This window comes from Pogona vitticeps, chromosome 8, assembly GCF_051106095.1.
Source record: "Pogona vitticeps strain Pit_001003342236 chromosome 8, PviZW2.1, whole genome shotgun sequence".
NCBI lineage: Eukaryota > Metazoa > Chordata > Lepidosauria > Squamata > Agamidae > Pogona > Pogona vitticeps.
The window spans coordinates 16,793,093-16,813,728 of record NC_135790.1 but is presented as its reverse complement, the minus strand read 5'-3'; the positions used below and the strand labels follow the sequence as shown (position 1 = coordinate 16,813,728).

The 20,636-nt window shown below is 44.5% G+C and overlaps 2 long non-coding RNA genes across 2 annotated transcripts; both read right to left on the bottom strand.

Annotated features, from left to right (window-relative positions):
• Positions 1-15,438: 15,438 nt before the first annotated feature.
• LOC144584204 (uncharacterized) lies at positions 15,439-16,371 on the bottom strand. The gene is made up of 2 exons (XR_013538307.1): positions 16,293-16,371; positions 15,439-15,867 (listed from the first exon to the last, which is right to left on the bottom strand). It is a non-coding gene; the product is annotated as an uncharacterized LOC144584204 (long non-coding RNA).
• Positions 16,372-16,473: 102 nt separating this feature from the next.
• Positions 16,474-16,994, bottom strand: LOC144584203 (uncharacterized). Its single transcript, XR_013538306.1, has 2 exons — positions 16,866-16,994; positions 16,474-16,527 (listed from the first exon to the last, which is right to left on the bottom strand). It is a non-coding gene; the product is annotated as an uncharacterized LOC144584203 (long non-coding RNA).
• Positions 16,995-20,636: the final 3,642 nt, after the last annotated feature.

The following is a 20,636-nucleotide window of genomic DNA, read 5'->3' as shown; positions in this document are numbered from 1 at the left end:
CTGAATAGTCCCTACGTGGACACACATGTGGTGGGATGGGATTCTCGATCCCACAAATCTGACAACGAGAGCTTTTGTCACGAGAGTCCGGGCTTCGATACACCAAATACTCTTTAAGGTACCTCAGGAGATTTTGTTGCTTTTCTGGCGAAAGAGGGCTTCCCCTTTCTGGTTCCACATAATCGGGTCATTGCGAGAAAGATCTCAAAGGCAAATAAGCATGGAGCCATATTTTTTCCTGGGCATTCGCCTACCTTCTAATCATCTCCTCCTCCTCCTGTCTCGGTGTGAACATGCCTCCCTCCCCACAGCTCCCCACTTGACTGTAGCCCCCCCCACCCACATCTACTCCGTTGGCAGGAGCTGGTGCAGTTGTCTTTCTTAATCTCCCCCCTCTCTGGGTTTTTTTTTTGAGGTTTTTTGCATGTGATTTCTTTGACTAAGATGGAATGTTAATAAAGGAATGTTGATATGAGATCTAAAAGAGCTGTGATGATTCTTTTCTCCCTGGTGGGCATCTTCATCGGTCACAAAGAGATGGACAGATGTTCCCACTTGCACCATCCCGGGGCCAAAACTTCTCAGTCTCCAGGTAATCTCATCTGGCAGAGCAGCTCTTCCCACACACCTGGCGTGCGGCACCTTTCCCCGCCTATCGTTTCATGGAGGACATTCTTTGGCAGCTGCCAGGGCCTCCTCAAGCGTCTGGCCGGGTCTGCTGCGAGCATCGGCACGAGGCCCTGGCCAGCCCTCCGAGCGGTCCTAGCCAGTGGGGTCTAGCCAACTTTTTAACTTTACAAAATGTTCCTGCCTGGAAGCCACCCTGGGCTACCAAGAAGTTCAAAGGCTTCTAACAGTGAAGATGTTTCTCCTGATCCTCAGCCTCAGTCAGGCTCCCTGTCGCTTGAGCCCATTCGTCCATGTTCTGCATTTTGGGATGACTGAGAACAGATCCGTATGACGACCTTTCCATTCTTTGAAGAGTACTATCCACTGTTGGGCCCTTTGTATCCCTATCTTGTGGGCATGAATCGAAACCCCATGGTGCCACAGGCGCCACGGTGGCCAATTCCCACCCCCAGAACTGGCTGGGCTACTCATCGGGGGGCTCTGTGTGGGTCTGGGGCTCTGCCCCTCTTGCCTTTCCACCTCCTGACTCAGGTGGGGCCAGGACACCTCTGCCTGCCTAGGTCTCCTTTCCCTTCACGGTGTCACCGTTCTTCCAGAGCGAAAGGCGCCACGGCTGCCACGATTGCCACAGCCTCTTTTTTCCCAATCCTTCCGCCATCTTTGACCTCCATGTTCCTGATGTGTGTCAGACGTTTGCCTCATTCAGGCCTCGTTGAGCTTGGCTAATGCTCCCGTCCAAAGAGCTGAAGTCAGGCCTCCAAAGATAAACACGGGGGCCCAGGGAGGAACCAGCAAGAGCGCATCTTTCAAAAGGGTTGGGAACGATGCGCATGCATAAAAGGGAAATCCAGCCAAAGGGAGGCAGAAGGAACTAAGGACTCCAGACTACCTGCAATTCCAGTTCAGATTAGAAGGATCAACAAAGGGTTAAAATCAACCATTTCTGGGTCTGTCATATTTAATATAATAAATGTAAAAAGAATTGCAAAAAGAACTATGGCAACCCCCTAGAAAACACACTGAGACTCCCTTGGGGGTCCCAATCCCCAGTTTGGGAACCCATGATAAAGATCAGCTTGACTAATCTTAGGACAGATCACTTTATATAAAGAAATATTCAGTAGACTTTAATGTACATTATATAAAGGACTTTAATATTTTCAATACAATAAAACAATCAATATATATTTTGAAATACAGAATACAGCAGTAATTTGTGAAATAAAGGAATAATCAATAAAACCTAACATATTTTTAAATGAAATCAAGGAAACTAGATCTATTTGGGGGGGGGGGTTGATAATTCTCCTATATTTCCTAAATATATTATTTCTTATAATAATAATAACCTACAAGGGCAAGACAGGCTCCGGAAAGAAGGCAGGAGGTGAGGGAGAGGGAAGGGAAGGGCAGGGAGGAAGGAAAGAGGGAACGGATGGTCTTCCTCGGCTTGCCAGGTGGGTTTGGTGGTGGAGGGAGAGGCCGGAGGGCAAGGATCTTGGGCTGATGGGATGGAAGGCAGCTGAGGGGAAGTCTTCGGGTCAGGGTTCCTGTGGGGAAAAGAGAAAAGAGAAATCTTCATCAATACGAGAATAAACTCCCCTTTCTCCCATTAGGGGACATCCATGTTAAAAAATCTTTTGGGGATAATCCCAGCAGAGGACATCATCTTACTTCTGGTCAGCCTACATTTCCTAATGATCATCCCATCATATCTACAAACATTCTTTATGCTAAAGCGATAGATCTACGTTACGTTCATTGGGCTATTGTGCAAACCAGGGCAGACCTTTCAAACTAGCCTTTGATCCTTTTAAGATCAAGGACTTTCGTCACTATCCTATCAAATGAGAGAGCAGTAAATATTCTTAGGATTCTGCTGAAGAAAATGTATCTAATTTCGAATAGGACTGATTGTGAAACCTTTAATAAAAACAGCCCACTAGAAAATATGTTGTCAGTGAAAAGTTCCCTCACCTTGGAGATATGGGTGCTGGTGATCCTCTTGAAATACGGGAAGATTGAACAATGGGAAGGGCAGAAGGGAGAGAGGAGGGGGTGGGTTGGAGCAAGGGGCAAGAGGAGAATTTGAGTCAGGGAGAGGGACAAGGGCAGGATCTAAATCGGGGAAAGGGACAAGAGGAGGATTTGATTCGGGAAGAGGGACAAGAGCAGGGTCGAGGATAGGGACAAGAGGAGGATTTGAGTCGGGGAGGGGGACAAGGGCAGGATTTGGGTGGGGGAGAGGATGAACACGAGGTTTATGGGGTCTATGGGGTTTATGGGGTAGGGGGCAAAGGGGGCGGCTTCCTTCAAACTTCAGGTCCTGCAATCACAAGAAGAGAAAAAAGGCTTTTCAATATGTGTCTAGACAAAACCTATTCAGATCCTGTACAGGTAAACCCAAAAACCCAGTCTTTTGGGGATGAGAATTCTGTCAACTGCAACTCCATCCTTTCCTTAGCAATACTCTAAGGGGAGGGGAAATATTTACCCATATCCATGAGTTGCAGAGGACAGTTCTCCTTGGGCACACAGACACACACAAAAACAGAGACTCTGAACCCAGGGCAGAAGTGATGGAGAGGCCCAACTGCTGATGGACCTGCAGTCCACCTTCAGAGTTGTCCTCTTGTCAAAGTGGGAGATTAAAGCCCATCTCACCTTCCTCCTCATACAACGCAGTTTTTCTCTCGCCATCTCCCGGCATATTTTCTTTAAAGTGGTCTCCTTTCGGCTGGCCCATCTTAAAAACCAATGGTCATAGGGTGGCCTCTTAATGCCTCTGTCCATTCTGATAGCCGTTCACTGTGTTGAGCAAGACAAAGTAAGAGATCCACTGCATTACTTTGCAGGTCACTGAGAAAAGCGAGTCATAGAACCAGAAAAAATATCCACCATGACCTTTCTAATAGGAGCTTGAAATTTTCTGACAAAGTAATTTTGGTAACTCAAAAATGTGATGGATTGTGCTTAAAATCATATATATGTGATCCCTTGCTGCACTTCCACTGGACCTGGGGAACCCAAAATAAAGCCTGTGACAGGGGCTGATGATTGATGTCGCTCGTTCCTTGCAAACTAGATACGAGATCCCACGTTTGACTCCAAGTCCAAGAGGAAGAGCTATTCCCAACCAGAAGCTTTCTGCAATCTGTGGAAGATATCACAGGTGTTTTTCCCCTTGGAGAAGGACACATCCAGGAAGGATGGATGGACAGGCTTTTTGTTCAAAAACAAGTCTTCGTTCGCAAGGAAGGATGATTCTTGGAAAACCAGAGAGTGGCTTTTGACCCAGCACGGCATTTGGACCCTTAGATCTCCTATCATCTGTCCACAGTTGAATCACTAGTGGGATTTTGTAAGCCGCCCCGAGTAGACACGGATTCATTTAAATAAATAAATAAATAAATAAATAAATAAATAAATAAATAAATAAATAAATGAATGAATGAATGAATGAATGAATGAATGAATGAATGAATGAATAAATAAATAAATAAATAAATAAATAAATAAATAAATAAATAAATAAATATTTTTTCTGATTTCTAACCATCATTTAGTCAATATTGTTCTTGTTGTTATTTTGTGCAGACAAATTGGTTCTGACTTAGGGTGCTTTTATGAATTTTGGAGCTCCAGAAGTTCTTATCATTAAAGGTTTTCAGCTGACACTGTATTTAATAATTTTATCTGTTTTGAAGAAGAGGTCCTAAGAGTCAGACCTTTACAATGAAGTTTTAATTCTCTCTCTAGGGCCAGAAGGAATCCACAGATCCACATTAGAGAACAACTTTGAATCATCTAATTCATTGGCTGTTCCTTGTTCTAAAAAAGGGTGGGTCCCAGTGGGCTTACCACCTCCGACTGGTGGCACAAACTGATGATATTTCACAATGCCACCTCGCGTTGGAGGGTTTTCTGGGAAGACAAGGATGACTCCATGCTGCTTGGAGGATGGGCTAAAAGATGCCACTGCTTGGAGGAGAGATGCCCATGGACTTTTGGGCCATGATGGAGTGTGTCTGTTGGGGCCAGGGGCCTCCCAAAAGAGGATCCATGCAGACATTGGATCTGCACAATGACACCCTTTTTCGTTCTTCTCTTCTGGAACATTTGTGTTTCTTTGTACCACAACAGCACAAAAATATGTGGAGACAAAGGCAGAGAATGGACCCGACACTTGAAAGGAGCCCATCAACAAATGAAGAATAATGATTTAGGTTTTACAGAGCTCAGTGGGTTGCAGAGTTGGGAGCTGGTGGTTGAATGCCTCTGAAATGAGGAAAGGAACAGGCTAGTGCGAGGGGGATCTCCCCCAAACTTGGACAGACACAATGGACTACAAAAAATTTTCTATCCACATGAAAAATCCACATTTGGTGTCTTCTCTCTCCCCTCCTCACCCAATTCTCTTTTTTTCCCATTTTTAAATTTTTTTCTAACATAAGCGGTGACAGAAAGGAAAAAGGGAATTGGAATTAATGAGGAAGAGGAGAGACAATAACATACTAAAATCCATTCTTTACCTATTGCCATATCAAGATTTTAAGTTATTCTATTCACTCTTTTCTGCCTTCTAGATTAAGTTCTCATTTCAATACATGCTATTTACACGCTGCCTGTTAATTAAGTCCACTTGTTGAATAGATCCCATATTTCTGTTGCCTTTTGCAAGGGATAGTCCTTCATGACTTCTGACAGAATATCCATTTCGGCTATTTCCTGTATCTTTTCAATAAGATCTTCTTGTTTCGGTACTGTCAGACTTTTCCACTTTTTAGCATATAGAATTCTGGCTGCCGTAACAATATATATAACTATATATTCCTTTGACTTATCTAGATTATCAGGTATCATAGTCAGTAAAAACAGTTCTGGAGTACCTTACAGAGCAATATTTGTTGCAACATAGCATGTACTCTTTTCCAATATTGTTTCGCTACTCCACATGACCACCACATATGATAATAACTTCCCACTTGTGCTTCACATTTCCAACACTTATTTGATACATTTGTATATATCTTTGACAATTTTTCTGGGGTCATGTGCCACCTATAAAACATCTTAGATATGTTCTCTTTAAAATTAACCGATCTTGTAAGTTTTATGTTACTTTGCCATATTTTCAGCCATTGATCAATATCAATATTATGCCCTATGTTTTGTGCCCACTTAATCATACATTCCTTACCCATTTCATCTTGCATTTCAATTTCCAGCATATAATTATACATTTTCCTAACAATTTGTTCTTTTGAACACAGCAAAAGCTTATCAAAAATGGTTTGCTCTGAGTAGAAACCTTCTATTTTATCTTTCACCCATTTCCCCCAATTCTCCTTTACTGTCGTACTAATTAATTTTTGCTCCAAAAAAGACATTAGGGCTTATTTTCAAGGGATGTTTAATTTTACAGTCCTGGCATCTTCTTCTGGTTGCTGCGCAATCCTGCATAATGGTGGAGGGCGGGGTTTCACTTAACTAGGGCTTATTTTGAGGGCAGGGCTTATATGGTGAGCATCCTGAAAAATCCTACCAGGGCTTGTTTTCAGGTTAGGTCTTATTTTCAGGGAAACAGGGTAAATATTTAGAGGCATGATGGGGTGTTCTTTTCATAGAATGACTGTTTACACCAGACCTGGGCAAAGTACGGCCCGAGGGCCACATACGGCCCGTGAGCCGCTCCTGTCCGGACCATAGACAGTTTTGAACATCAAAAACCTTTATAGCTTTTTGTCTGAAGTTGATCAGTTGCTTATATTTCAAATGCTGCAAACAAATCTCTTTAGAATTTGTGAAGATTAACAAGTTTAAAATAAAAACAACAATAACATCACTGTTTCATTTTATTTTTAAGTAAAGTTGGTTCGGCCCCCAAACACAGTTCAGATTTTTCATGTGGCCCCCCTACAGAAATTAATTGCCCACCCCTGGTTTACACTCTTCCCTACCATTGCCTCCTCTTACCTTTAATGTCACCCTTTCTCTTCAGGATCCTCTCAGACAGCTGCTTTCGTCCACTGAGCTGTTCTTGTGGCCACAGAGGTTTCTGCAGCCAAAGAAACCGCTCTGGCTCTGATCCCAACGGACACTCAGAGCATCTTTTGAATCCTCTGACCTCAGAGCCCATGGAACCTTGGCTTTGTGACTCCATTCCCTTGAATTCCATGCAATGCCCCAATGGGCTGGTTTCCATCTTCAGGAGACGAAATTAAGGGGGAAGATCCTCTGAGTGGAGGGCATGGACTTTGCATGCTGAGGATGGCACCTATGATGTAGTGACCCCATAATTGCTGGGGGGAAATGCCTGCAGGTTTGGACCCATGTTCCCTATTATCTCCCACTATATGGATAGCTTTTTTTTTGGTAGGCACTTGAATCCTGTCAAATCCTTAAGAAATGCAAGCAGAAAGCATGAAGCTTTTGAAAAATTATTTCACATTTTACTTCTTTGGTTGCTCAAAAGCACGACATATGAGAGCTGAGGCTGATTACACCTGTGCAGGGGACCATTTTCCTCTTCTCAACCAACCAAGCAACAAATCAACTAACCATCCAATTGAGTGTTCATGATTTTTCAAAGGAAGTGTGGTCATTTGATCACCAGCAATGTGGATTACTCTTTCTTTTTCATGATGCCTGTCAAAAGAGCTGCTGAGTATGGCAGAGTTTGTGGAATTCTGTTTCTCTAGGAAAGAGGAGAGGGAACTGGAGGAGAAAGGCGACCCCTGCAATTGCTATCTCTTCAGAGGAGATGAGCTGACTGTCCTGCCTTTCCCACTGTTTAACATGGTTCAGGAAAGAAGAGTAGGGGGTTCATTTGGGCATCTTCCTATTGATGAGGTTTTAGAGCCAGCACGATGAGGCTGGGAGGATGGAGAGGATCATCTTGCTATGGCCGCTGAAGTCTTCTTTCTTCCTTGGCATTCACCCTGGAGTTCAATTTCAGTTAGCCTCCCTGTCCTTTCCACTCATGGGCACCTACCCTCTTTCTGACTTTTATACTCATCTGACAGGGGTTTCATTCAATCTCATGCGATCAGGGGGTGCTCCATACCCAGCCTATGATGACAGGGACATACAGTCGCAGTCCAGTTTTGCACTGAATGGTTGCTGCCAGAGGCCTCTTTTCTTCTCCCCCCTCCTCCCTCCCTCAAAATAAGGCCCCTCTGTGAAGAGCCCCTCCCCCCTCAAGCCCAAATGAACTCCCCCCCCCCCAGCAAGGGCCCTATCCTGTGCCCCCCCCGACACCCTGGTTCTCCTCCCTCCCCTTCTGGCCCTTCCTGCCGTCCTCCTCCATGAATCAGGCCATGATCCGGGGGGGTCTCCCTACCCAGGTCCCCCCTCCCTTCACGGCGCCACCAATAACCCCACCCAGAAGCGCCAGAGGCTCAGGTGGGGCGAAAGGCACCCTTGGTGTAACAGGGACGACGTCTCGATCCTGCCGCCATCTTCGGTGTCCGTCTTCTTGGCAGGCATCATTCAGGACGCTATGAGCCGGGCTAACACTCCCGTCCAAAGAGCTGACAGGATTATTTCCCTTTTATTTGGTTCTTCTATTCAGGTACTTTTACTAAACGTTAATGAAATATTGCCTCACTATTAGGACTGAGTGTATACGGGATTGTTGAAGGTTCATTGACGTATGGCATTTGAGCAGACAGGTGAAGCAGTTCTGGTGACCCCTCCCCCCGTCATCATCATTTGTCCCTCCCATTTTTTAAAAAATGGAGATCCATGAATGTAGAGGTAATTTCATAGAACAGAGTTGGTGTGGGTTGGAATGCCTCAGAAATGGTACCGAGTGAATTGACCCTCATCCATAAGCCCATTAATTGACTGGGAAGCTTCCCCCCCCCCCACACCCTTTGGATAAAGTATGGAGAAGTGGCTCACCAGCGCCTCCTTCTGGTGGCACCCTGGCATCTGGCAGCTCATCCAGGGCAAGTAACCCTCTTTATTACACCGGCTGAGCTGACTCCTCTCCCAAGAGGGCCAGTGGGAATTTGCGTTCCTGCAGCCAGGTGCTCCAACCCACTGAGCTATTGAACCAGTTCATAGCTGGGAGGCCAGGAAGGATTGATGGCATACGAGTGGCTTGACACTAACAAATCAAACAGGGATATGGAAACATTCTGCTCTTGTGGGCCTCATTTCCTGGGGAGTACCTAATGGTTTCAGGAAGAGATGATGCCAGCGCTGGGGGTGGGGAGGTGGGACCAGAATCAAAGATCGGGAGAATTGAAGGTCACAGGGGATCCCCTCTATCCCGGATGCAGCCTTCTCTCCACCCCCACCCCCACCAAGGACCCCCTCCTGAGGAACTCCTTTTCTGAAAGGTGTTTAGAATTAGGCTGAAGGATGCATCTTGCACGGCTTTTTAAAAAGGCTTTAGAAAAGAAACACCATGGATGCTAACATAGGACGCAGACAGGGAACGATGGGCCAAAAAAGGTTTCAAAATGCATCTCTGATGCTTTCAGTAGGGTGGACTGCTCCATCAACAAAAGGAGGGCTTTTTGCATTAGATTTGCATATACGGATATAAACTAATATACAAATATCAGAATTAATCATTGTTAAAATAACTGAAGTAGGAAAACTGCTCACCATATGACACAAGACAGTGACTATGTAAACACCCTGGGACATAGAAGTGGAATAAAATGGGGATAAGCCCTAAGTCATAGGGCTTAATAACTCTCAGAAACGTCCTGTGTCTTGCATTATCTTCAGCTTACTGAAAATGAATATATAGAGAAAGAAAGTAAATGGACTTCGCTATAGTTTTGTTGAAATAGCGAGCTGGGCAACAATCAGTTATTTTAGAGGAACCGTCTGAACAGTCCTTTCAGAATCTCCATTCCTGAGACTGACATCACATCGGATATTAGGTAAAGTGGACCCGCCATGACATGTCCTTCTACACAATGATCCCCCTCCACACACCTCGTTTTCTTCCAAAAAAGAGAGGGAAAGATGACTACTTAGAGATGTTTACCAGTCAAAGCCTTTACTTCCCCAGCTTGGCCAAGGAAACGTCCTGGGGGAGGGTGCACGCTCCCACGTCTCTGAAAAAGGAGCACAACTCTTCAGATGGAGAACTGCCCCCCCCCCCGACGGAGGACATGCAGCCACCTTGGCGGAAATACATCCCCTACACCACCGAAGAACAAACACGTTTTTTGAAAGGAAAAAAACACAACTACAGAAAAAAAGGTCAGACAAGAAAATGGTTGAGTTTGGATTTTGTCGTGCTGGTAGACCCAGGCCTTGAGGAGACGTTTTCTAGCAGATGTCCTTCTGGCAGGTGGTCTCTTCTCTCCAAGGAGGCCTCAGAGATTCCTGGAGCGGTAGCGTCCTCCCTTTGGAGAAATGGAGAGGAAAGAGTTGAACCCTCGGACGAGATTGGCTAGTTCCGCTAGAGCTAAGAGGGTCCCAATAACGGCGCCAGCAATCGCTGCCGCTTGGGAAATGCCTTTTTTGAAACATACAAAACACAGGACTTGAAGAAGACTCCAAGCTTCAAGAGGGGCATGAAAAAGCCAGCCATGATGCAAGCAACTGTCCTACATCGTTCCTGGATGGATTCACAAAAAGCAGAAAGACAGTTATTCTGTGATATGTTTCATGAAACACCGTTGCTTCAATTCTGCTTTTTTCTTTCTTTACAGAAAAGAGCAAACAAGAAGGACAGAAGGAAGGATGGACAGCTGGACAGAAGTATTTTCCTCCTTGCCAATGAAGGCAAAGACACCTTTTTCTAGAAATTGTTAACATTTCGTTCAGTCAATGTATAATATGAACAAATAATACTATTCAGTAGACCATTAGATCCCGCCGTGAAAGCCTTCACAAATACATCTGGGAGTTCTACTTCCTTTACAGACATGTTGCAAATACTGTAGGTGAATGTGATGCACCTGAGAGCAAGGCTAAATTAGAAGGCTCTGTGGCTTAGCAAGTGTCCTCTTCCTGCCCGGGCGCAAGATGGGAGTTTTCTTCCTGAGCAGGACCGTTGGGAAGAGGCAGGCCTAGCAAAGGCTTCTCATTTAGGCCTTGCTCCCATGTACACCAAACTCAGACAATTGAGCCTTTCTTTCCAGGACTGAAATCAGACATGCAAATTCTGGTTGTGGCCCTCAGACTCTCACCTTAGTTCAGAATTCCTCTTATGGATGTCATGGGCTACCTCTAACTTCACTTGATGTAAAGACGAAGATGCCAAAAAATATGTTTATACCCTCTCCTCTGTCTATAGAAAGAAAGATGGGTTGTATAGGTCAACAAACCTGCTCTTGTAGGTCTGTTGGTGGCCCTGAGAGGTCTCTTGTGAGCCAAATGCTCCAGGGTGAAATAGCAGAAACACCACTGCTTTTAGGGTACATGCACATTGATTTTGTCCCCCGCTCCTTATGATCTCTGGCTAAATAGGGTTGAAGACAGCCATAAGACGTAAAACACAATATGTTTTTCACCTGATCTCATGAGCCCCGTTCTTTGTTTTACTAAAAAAACAGTCTCGGGAAGGGGAAGAGAAGAGAAGAGTCCTTAGTGATATGATGGTCAGCAGCACCACTGACCCGTAGACTATGCATTTTGATTTAATTGGTTTTCCTTTCCCCATCTCCAAGGGAAAATTCTACTAGTATCTCCTGCAAGAAATCAATTGAAGTAAAAAAAAAGTGTATGCATATCATTAGATAAATGAAGTTGCACCTCCACTTCCCTTAAACGACAAGCGCGCTTAACCAGGGGATATTGCCCATTGAATTCAATATGCCTTACATCAGAGTATTTGTGCTGTATGATTGCATTCTTGAAAGCAGAGGTGGGGAACCTGATGTGTTCTGGATCCTTCATCCATAGGCTGGAAGATGTCTGCCTACGGAGGGCCACTGGAGGCGGGATGACTCCCCCATGTCTTTTTGTCCCTGGAAAAGGGGCTGAGATGGAGGAGCTTTTCCACCTGGCCTTTTGACCAGGAACCCTGTGGTAACCGTCTTCCCCCTTCCTTGCATGGGGAAGGGGGGGGAGGCTCAACCCATGTCAGCCAGGTGGGGAAAGGGGATGGAATCGTGGCCAGTTTTCCCTTTCCACTCTCTTCTTCATGGAGAGAAAGAGCAGAGAAAGAGAGCCGGTGCTTACAAACTGGGCCTCACAGCATGAGTGTGTCGTTTTATTTCCTTCCCCTTCTCTGTCTTTCAGGCAAAAGGAGGAGAAGTTCTTGAAAGCCAAGTTAGGTTTGCTTTCCCTCCCGGCTTCCCAAGTGTGGAAGAGAGAAGCTGAGGAGGGAATCCCGACTCTCTCCGATCAGTGATTGGCGATAGTGAGGATTCTTTTCATGCGAGTCTCCAAAGGTGGGACTTGGTGGTGGTGATGATGGGGAAATCCTTTCCTGAGGACCCCTGCAAACCAGTAGGGAAACCTCTACAAGCCGGCTTAGGCCTGTGGGCCACAGGTTCGTGTCCTCTGTATAAAGCATTCTATCCATCACCTCTGGTAATATCAAGTATAAAAACCACAGAACCCCATGCCAAGTGTTCTTTGTCACAGACTGGTCTTCAACCCTTTGAAGAAAAAAGAAGAAGAATTAAAAACCATTCTGGTCTCTCTCCAGCCAGGGAACACCCTCCTATTCCCCCCTACCTCAGGGCAAATTGATATTCCTGAATTCCTTTCCTTTGCATGTGGCATGCTGGTTTATTTGTTTGCACTCTCCAGCTTTAGAACTCCTTTTAGAAATGTTAAGCAGCCGACCTCGTTTTCTAACTGTCCTCCCCTCCTTGAATTGTTCCCATTCAACTCTAACTCATGGTTGTGACAGTCATCCTTTCCATGTCCTCGGTTGTTGTTGCCGTTGTTTTAATAGTGTGGTGCGCTCTTTTTAAATGAATCTAATATGGCAGCTGCAAGGACACAGACGGATTCTCAGGTTCATCAGTCCAGCGGTTCGTGGTGAGCTTTTCGGTTTCTTCAGAGCTTGTCCAAGTTCCATGCTCAGCTGTAACTCCCAAAATTCCCCACTGCTGGCTGGGGGTTTCGGGGAGTTATAAACCAAGGCAAGAATTCTTCCAACCTCTGCTCCAGTTCTACCATCTGCTCTATTATCAGCCTTCAGGATTCCGAATTGCATGGACCCAGTCCAGTCATCACAGCTGCTCACACACACACAAACACACACACACACCCCACAAAAGGTTCATCATTTGGGGGAACCGCTGTGTAGTCCTGTTGGGTCATTATGCCTGCCAGTCTTGCTAGTAATCCCTGATTTTTCCCAAAACGTGTATAGTCTCCCTCCCATTAATAGACTTTCTCTCTCTCAGTCAGGCTTTGATAAGTAATTACATTTCAGACCACGATCCAGAGGTAAGGAAATGTTGCCTCTCCAGAAATTTTAGGCCCCAATTCCCAGAAGCCTTGGAATGTATGGATAATTGCAAGGCATTGTAGTGGTCAAAATCTCCTTAAGGCCCAAATGTTTCCTGCAGCTTCTCTTAACTGCAAACTCCTTATTGTTGGGCAATGCAATCCGAGAAGAACAAAATGAGCAGCCGAGAAGCCCGGCTTCACCTGCTCACAGGAAGATGTCTCTCCTTTCTCAATTGCAGGGATTCTGTTTTGCTCCAAAGTTGGAATAGGTTTCAGGATAGCAGAGAGGGAACAGGGGAGGGAAAAGTTGGGAGAAGGGCCGACAAGAAAAATCCCTGCTACACGTTGTTGGCACTGTGAGAAGGCTTAAAGAGGAGTGGAGCACTAAGTGGCAAGAACAACAACAAGACCCATGATAGCTTAAAGGCTACACAACAAATACAGCTTGGCCTTTTTTGCGCAACAATCTGCTTTATCAGTCGCATGGGGTACAGTATCTGCCTGTCTGGGGGTGGCAAAACTTTGGAAATCCAGATTTTTGGACTACAGTCTGGAGAATCCCCAACTGTATTACCACTGATAAAGGATTGTGGGACTTGTAGTCCAAAACAACCGGAGGGCCGAAGCTTTTCCATCCCTAGAAGTTCAGGCTCAGAAATGCTGAGTAGTCCCTACGTGGACACACATGTGGTGGGATGGGATTCTCGATCCCACAAATCTGACAACGAGAGCTCTTGTCACGACACTCCGGGCTTCGATACACCAAATACTCTTTAAGGTACCTCAGGAGATTTTGTTGCTTTTCTCGCCAAAGAGGGCTTCCCCTTTCTGGTTCCACATAATCAGGTCATTGCGAGAAAGATCCAAAAGGCAAATAAGCATGGAGCCATTTTTTTTCCTGGGCATTCGCCTACCTTCTAATCATCTCCTCCTCCTCCTGTCTCGGTGTGAACATGCCTCCCTCCCCACAGCTCCCCACTTGACTGTAGCCCCCCCACCCACATCTACTCCGTTGGCAGGAGCTGGTGCAGTTGTCTTTCTTAATCTCCCCCCCTCTGGGTTTTTTTTTTTTGAGGTTTTTTGCATGTGATTTCTTTGACTAAGATGGAATGTTAATAAAGGAATGTTGATATGAGAACTAAAAGAGCTGTGATGATTCTTTTCTCCCTGGTGGGCATCTTCATCGGTCACAAAGAGATGGACAGATGTTCCCACTTGCACCATCCCGGGGCCAAAACCTCTCAGTCTCCAGGTAATCTCATCTGGCAGAGCAGCTCTTCCCACACACCTGGCGTGCGGCACCTTTCCCCACCTATCGTTTCATGGAGGACATTCTCTGGCAGCTGCCAGGGCCTCCTCAAGCGTCTGGCCGGGTCTGCTGCGAGCATCGGCACGAGACCCTGGCCAGCCCTCCGAGTGGTCCTAGCCAGTGGGGTCTAGCCAACTCTTTCAACTTTACAAAATGTTCCTGCCTGGAAGCCACCCTGGGCTACCAAGAAGTTCAAAGGCTTCTAACAGTGAAGATGTTTCTCCTGATCTTCAGCCTCAGTCAGGCTCCCTGTCGCTTGAGCCCATTCGTCCATGTTCTGCATTTTGGGATGACTGAGGACAGATCCGTATGACGACCTTTCCATTCTTTGTAGAGTACAATCCACTGTTGGGCCCTTTCTATTCCTATCTTGTGGACATGAATAGAAACCCCATGGTGCCACATGTGCCACGGTGGCCAATTCCCACCCCCGGAACCGGCTGGGCTACTCATCGGGGGGCTCTGTGTGGGTCTGGAGCTCTGCCCCTCTTGCCTTTCCACCTCCTGACTCAGGTGGGACCAGGACACCTCTCCCTGCCTAGGTCTCCTTTCCCTTCACGGTGTCACCATTCTTCCAGAGCGAAGGGCGCCACGGCTGCCACGATTGCCACAGCCTCTTTTTTTCCAATCCTTCCGCCATCTTTGACCTCCACGTTCCTGATGTGTGCCAGACGTTCCCCTCATTCAGGCCTCGTTGAGCTTGGCTAATGCTCCCGTCCAAAGAGCTGAAGTCGGGCCTCCAAAGATAAACCCGGAGGCCCAGAGAGGAACCAGCAAGAGCGCATCTTTCAAAAGGGTTGGGAACGATGCGCATGCATAAAAGGGAAATCCAGCCAAAGGGAGGCAGAAGGAACGAAGGACTCCAGACTGCCTGCAATTCCAGTTCTGATTAGAAGGATCAACAAAGGGTTAAAATCAACCATTTCTGGGTCTGCCATATTTAATATAATAAATGTAAAAAGAATTGCAAAAGGAACCATCACAACCCCCTAGAAAACACACTGAGACTCCCTTGGGGGTCCCAATCCCCAGTTTGGGAACCCATGGTAAAGATCAGCTTGACTAATCTTAAGACAGATCACTTTATATAAAGAAATATTCAGTAGACTTTAATGTACATTATATAAAGGACTTTAATATTTTCAATACAATAAAACAATCAATATATATTTTGAAATACAGAATACAGCAGTAATTTGTGAAATAAAGGAATAATCAATAAAACCTAACATATTTTTAAATGAAATCAAGGAAGCTAGATCCATTTGGAGGGGGGAGGGGTTGATAATTCTTCTATATTTCCTATTTACGCCTATATTATTTCTTACAATAATAATAATAACCTACAAGGGCAAGACAGGTTCCGGAAAGAAGGCAGGAAGTGAGGGAGAGGGAAGGGAAGGGCAGGGAGGAAGGAAAGAGGGAAGGGATGGTCTTCCTCGGCTTGCCAGGTGGCTTTGGTGGCGGAGGGAGAGGCCGGAGGGCAAGGATCTTGGGCTGATGGGATGGACGGCAGGTGAGGGGATGTCTTCGGGTCAGGGTTCCTGTGGGGAAAAGAGAAAAGAGAAATCTTCATCAATATGAGAATAAACTCCCCTTTCTCCCATCAGGGGACATCCATGTTAAAAAATCTTTTGGGGATAATCCCAGCAGAGGACATCATCTTACTTCTGGTCAGCCTACATTTCCTAATGATCATCCCATAATATCTACAAACATTCTTTATGCTAAAGTGATAGGTCTACATTATGTTCATTGGATATTGTGTAAACCAGGGCAGACCTTTCAAACTAGCCTTTGATCCTTTTAAGATCAAGGACTTTCGTCACTATCCTATCAAATGAGAGAGCAGTAAATATTCTTAGGATTCTGCTGAAGAAATGTATCTAATTTCAAATAGGACTGATTGTGAAACCTTTAATAAAAACAGCCCACTAGAAAATATGTTGTCAGTGAAAAGTTCCCTCACCTTGGAGATATGGGTGCTGGTGATCCTCTTGAAATACAGGAAGATTGAACAATGGGAAGGGCAGAAGGGAGAGAGGAGGGGGTGGTTTGGAGCAAGGGGCAAGAGGAGGATTAGATTCGGGGAGAGGGACAAGGGCAGGATTTGGGTGGGGGAGAGGATGAACATGAGGTTTCTGGGGTCTATGGGGTTTATGGGGGAGAGGGCAAAGGGGGCGGCTTCTTTCAAACTTCAGGTCCTGCAATCACAAGAAGAGAAAAAAGGCTTTTCAATGTGTGTCTAGACACATCCTATTCAGATCCTGTACAGTTAAACCCAAAAACCCAGTCTTTTGGGGATGAGTATTCTGTCAACTGCAACTCCATCCTTTCCTTAGCAATACTCTAAGGGGAGGAGAAAAATTTACCCGTATCCATGAGTTGCAGAGGACAGTTCTCCTTGGGCACACAGACAGACACAAAAACAGAGACTCCGAACCCGGGGCAGAAGTGATGGAGAGGCCCAACTGCTGATGGACCTGCAGTCCACCTTCAGAGTTGTCCTCTTGTCAAAGTGGGAGATTAAAGCCCATCTCACCTTCCTCCTCATACAACGCAGTTTGTCTCTCGCCATCTCCCGGCATATTTTCTTTAAAGTGGTCTCCTTTTGGCTGGCCCATCTGAAAGTCCAATGATCGAATGGAGGTCTTTTTGCTCCCCTTTCCATTGTTAAATTTCTCCCCTGTGTTCAGCAAGACAAAGGAAGAGATCCATTGCATTACTTTGCAGGTCATTGAGAAAAGCGAGTCATAGAACCAGAAAAAATATCCACCACGACCTTTCTAATAAGATCTTGAAATTTTCTGACAAAGTAACTTTGGTAACTCAAAAATGTGATGGATTGTGCTTAAAATCATATATATGTGATCCCTTCCTGCACTTCCACTGGACCTGGGGAACCCAAAATAAAGCCTGTGACAGGGGCTGATGATTGATGTCGCTCGTTCCTTGCAAACTAGATACAAGATCCCATGTCTGCCTCCAAGTCCAAGAGGAAGAGCTATTCCCAACCAGAAGCTTTCTGCAATCTGTGCAAAATATCACAGGTGTTTTTCCCCTTGGAGAAGGACACATCCAGGAAGGATGGATGGACAGGCTTTTTGTTCAAAAACAAGTCTTCGTACGCAAGGAAGGATGATTCTTGGAAAACTAGAGAGTGGCTTTTGACCCAGCACGGTATTTGGACCCTTAGATCTCCTATCATCTGTCCACAGTTGAATCACTAGTGGGATTTTGTAAGCCGCCCCGAGTAGACACTGATTCATTTAAATAAATAAATAAATAAATAAATAAATAAATAAATAAATAAATAAATAAATAAATAAATAAATAAATAAATAAATAAATAAATAAATAAATAAATAAATTTTCTGATTTCTAACCATCATTTAGTCAATATTGTTCTTGTTGTTATTTTGTGCAGACAAATTGGTTCTGACTTAGGGTGCTTTTATGAATTTTGGAGCTCCAGAAGTTCTTATCATTAAAGGTCTTTAGCTGACACTGTATTTAATAATTTTATCTGTTTTGAAGAAGAGGTCCTAAGAGTCAGACCTTTACAATGAAGTTTTAATTCTCTCTCTAGGCCCAGAAGGAATACACAGATCCACATTAGAGAACAACTTTGAATCATCTAATTCATTGGCTGTTCCTTGTTCTAAAAAAGGGTGGGTCCCAGTGGGCTTACCACCTCCGACTGGTGGCACAAACTGATGATTTTTCACAATGCCACCTTGCGTTGGAGGGTTTTCTGGGAAGACAAGGATGACTCCATGCTGCTTGGAGGATGGGCTAAAAGATGCCACTGCTTGGAGGAGAGATGCCCGTGGACTTTTGGGCCATGATGGAGTGTGTCTGTTGGGGCCAGGGGCCTCCCAAAAGAGGATCCATGCAGACATTGGATCTGCACAATGACACCCTTTTTCATTCTTGTGTTCTGGAACATTTGTGTTTCTTTGTACCACAACAGCACAAAAATATGTGGAGACAAAGGCAGAGAATGGACCCGACACTTGAAAGGAGCCCATCAACAAATGAAGAAGAATGATTTAGGTTTTACAGAGCTCAGTGGGTTGCAGAGTTGGGAGCTGGTGGTTGAATGCCTCTGAAATGAGGAAAGGAACAGGCTAGTGCGAGGGGGATCTCCCCCAAACTTGGACAGACACAATGGACTACAAAATTTTTTCTATCCACATGAAAAATCCACATTTGGTGTCTTCTCTCTCCCCTCCTCACCCAATTCTCTTTTTTTCCCCATTTTAAAAATTTTTTTAACATAAGCGGTGACAGAAAGGAAAAAGGGAATTGGAATTAATGAGGAAGAGGAGAGACAATAACATACTAAAATCCATTCTATACCTATTGCCATATCAAGATTTTAAGTTATTCTATTCACTCTTTTCTGCCTTCTAGATTAAGTTCTCATTTCAATATATGCTATTTACACGCTGCCTGTTAATTAAGTCCACTTGTTGAATAGATCCCATGTTTCTGTTGCCTTTTGCAAGGGATAGTCCTTCATGACTTCTGATAGAAGATCCATTTCGGCTATTTCCTGTATCTTTTCAGTAAGATCTTCTTGTTTCGGTACCGTCTGACTTTTCCAATTTTTAACATGTAGAATTCTGGCTGCCGTAACAATATATATAACTATATATTCCTTTGACTTATCTAGATTATCAGGTATCATAGTCAGTAAAAACAGTTCTGGGGTTAATGGCACCTTACAGAGCAATATTTGTTGCAACATAGCATGTACTCTTTTCCAATATTGTTTCGCTACTCCACATGACCACCACATATGATGATAACTTCCCACTTGTGCTTCACATTTCCAACACTTATTTGATACATCTGTATACATCTTTGACAATTTTTCTGGGGACATGTGCCACCTATAAAACATCTTAGATATGTTCTCTTTAAAATTAACCGATCTTGTAAGTTTTATATTACTTTGCCATATTTTCAGCCATTGATCAATATCAGTATTATGCCCTATGTTTTGTGCCCACTTAATCATACATTCCTTACCCATTTCATCTTGCATTTCAATTTCCAGCATATAATTATACATTTTCCTAACAATTTGTTCTTTTGAACACAGCAAAAGCTTATCAAAAATGGTTTGCTCTGAGTAGAAACCTTCTATTTTATCTTTCACCCATTTCCCCCAATTCTCCTATACTGTCGGATTAATTAATTTTTGTTCCAAAAAAGACATTAGGGCTTATTTTCAAGGGATGTTTCATTTTACAGTCCTGCCATCATCTTCTGGTTGCTGCGCAATCCTGCATAATGGTGGAGGGCGGGGTTTCGCTTCACTGGGACCTATTTTGAGGGCAGGGCTTATATGGTGAGCATCCTGAAAAATCCTACCAGGGCTTATTTTCAGGTTAGGTCTTATTTTCAGGGAAACAGGGTAAATATTTAGAGGTGTGATGGGCTCTTCTTTTCATAGAATGACTGTTTACACCAGAGCTGGGCAAAGTGCGGCCACATACGGCCCACAAGATGCTCCTGTCCAGCCTGCAGACAGTTCTGAACATCAAAACCATTTATGGCTTTTTGTCTAAAGTTGATCAGTTGCTTTTCTTTAACATACTGCAAAAGATGTCTTTAGAATTTGTGAAGATTAACAAATTTAAAATAAAAAGAATAATAACATCACTGTTTCATTTTATTTTTAAGTAAAGTTGGTTTGGCCCCCAAAACACAGTTCAGATTTTTCATCTGGTCCCCCTATAGAAATTAATTGCCCACCCCTGGTTTACACCTTTCCCTACCATTGCCTGCTCTTACCTGTAATGTCACTCCTTCTCCTCGCGATACTCTCAGACGGGTACTTTCATCAACAGAGGTTCCTGCAGCCACAGAATCCGCTCTGGCTCTGATCCCAACGGACACTCAGAGCATCTTTTGAATCCTCTGACCTCACAGCCCATGGAACCTTGGCATTGTGACTCCATTCCCTTGAATTCCATGCAATGCCCCATGGGCTGGTTTCTGTTTTCAGGAGACGAAATCAAGGAGGAAGATTGTCTGAGTGGCAGGCATTGGCTTTGCATGCTGAGGATGGCACCTATGATGTAGTGACCCCATAATTGCTGGGGGGAAATGCCTGCAGGTTTAGACCCATGTTTCCTATTATCTCCCACTATATAGATAATTTTTTTCTTGGTAGGCACTTGAATCCTGTCAAATCCTTAAGAAATGCAAGTAGAAAGCATGAAGCTTTTGAAAAATTATTTCACATTTTACTTCTTTGGTTGCTCAAAAGCACGACATATGAGAGCTGAGGCTGATTACA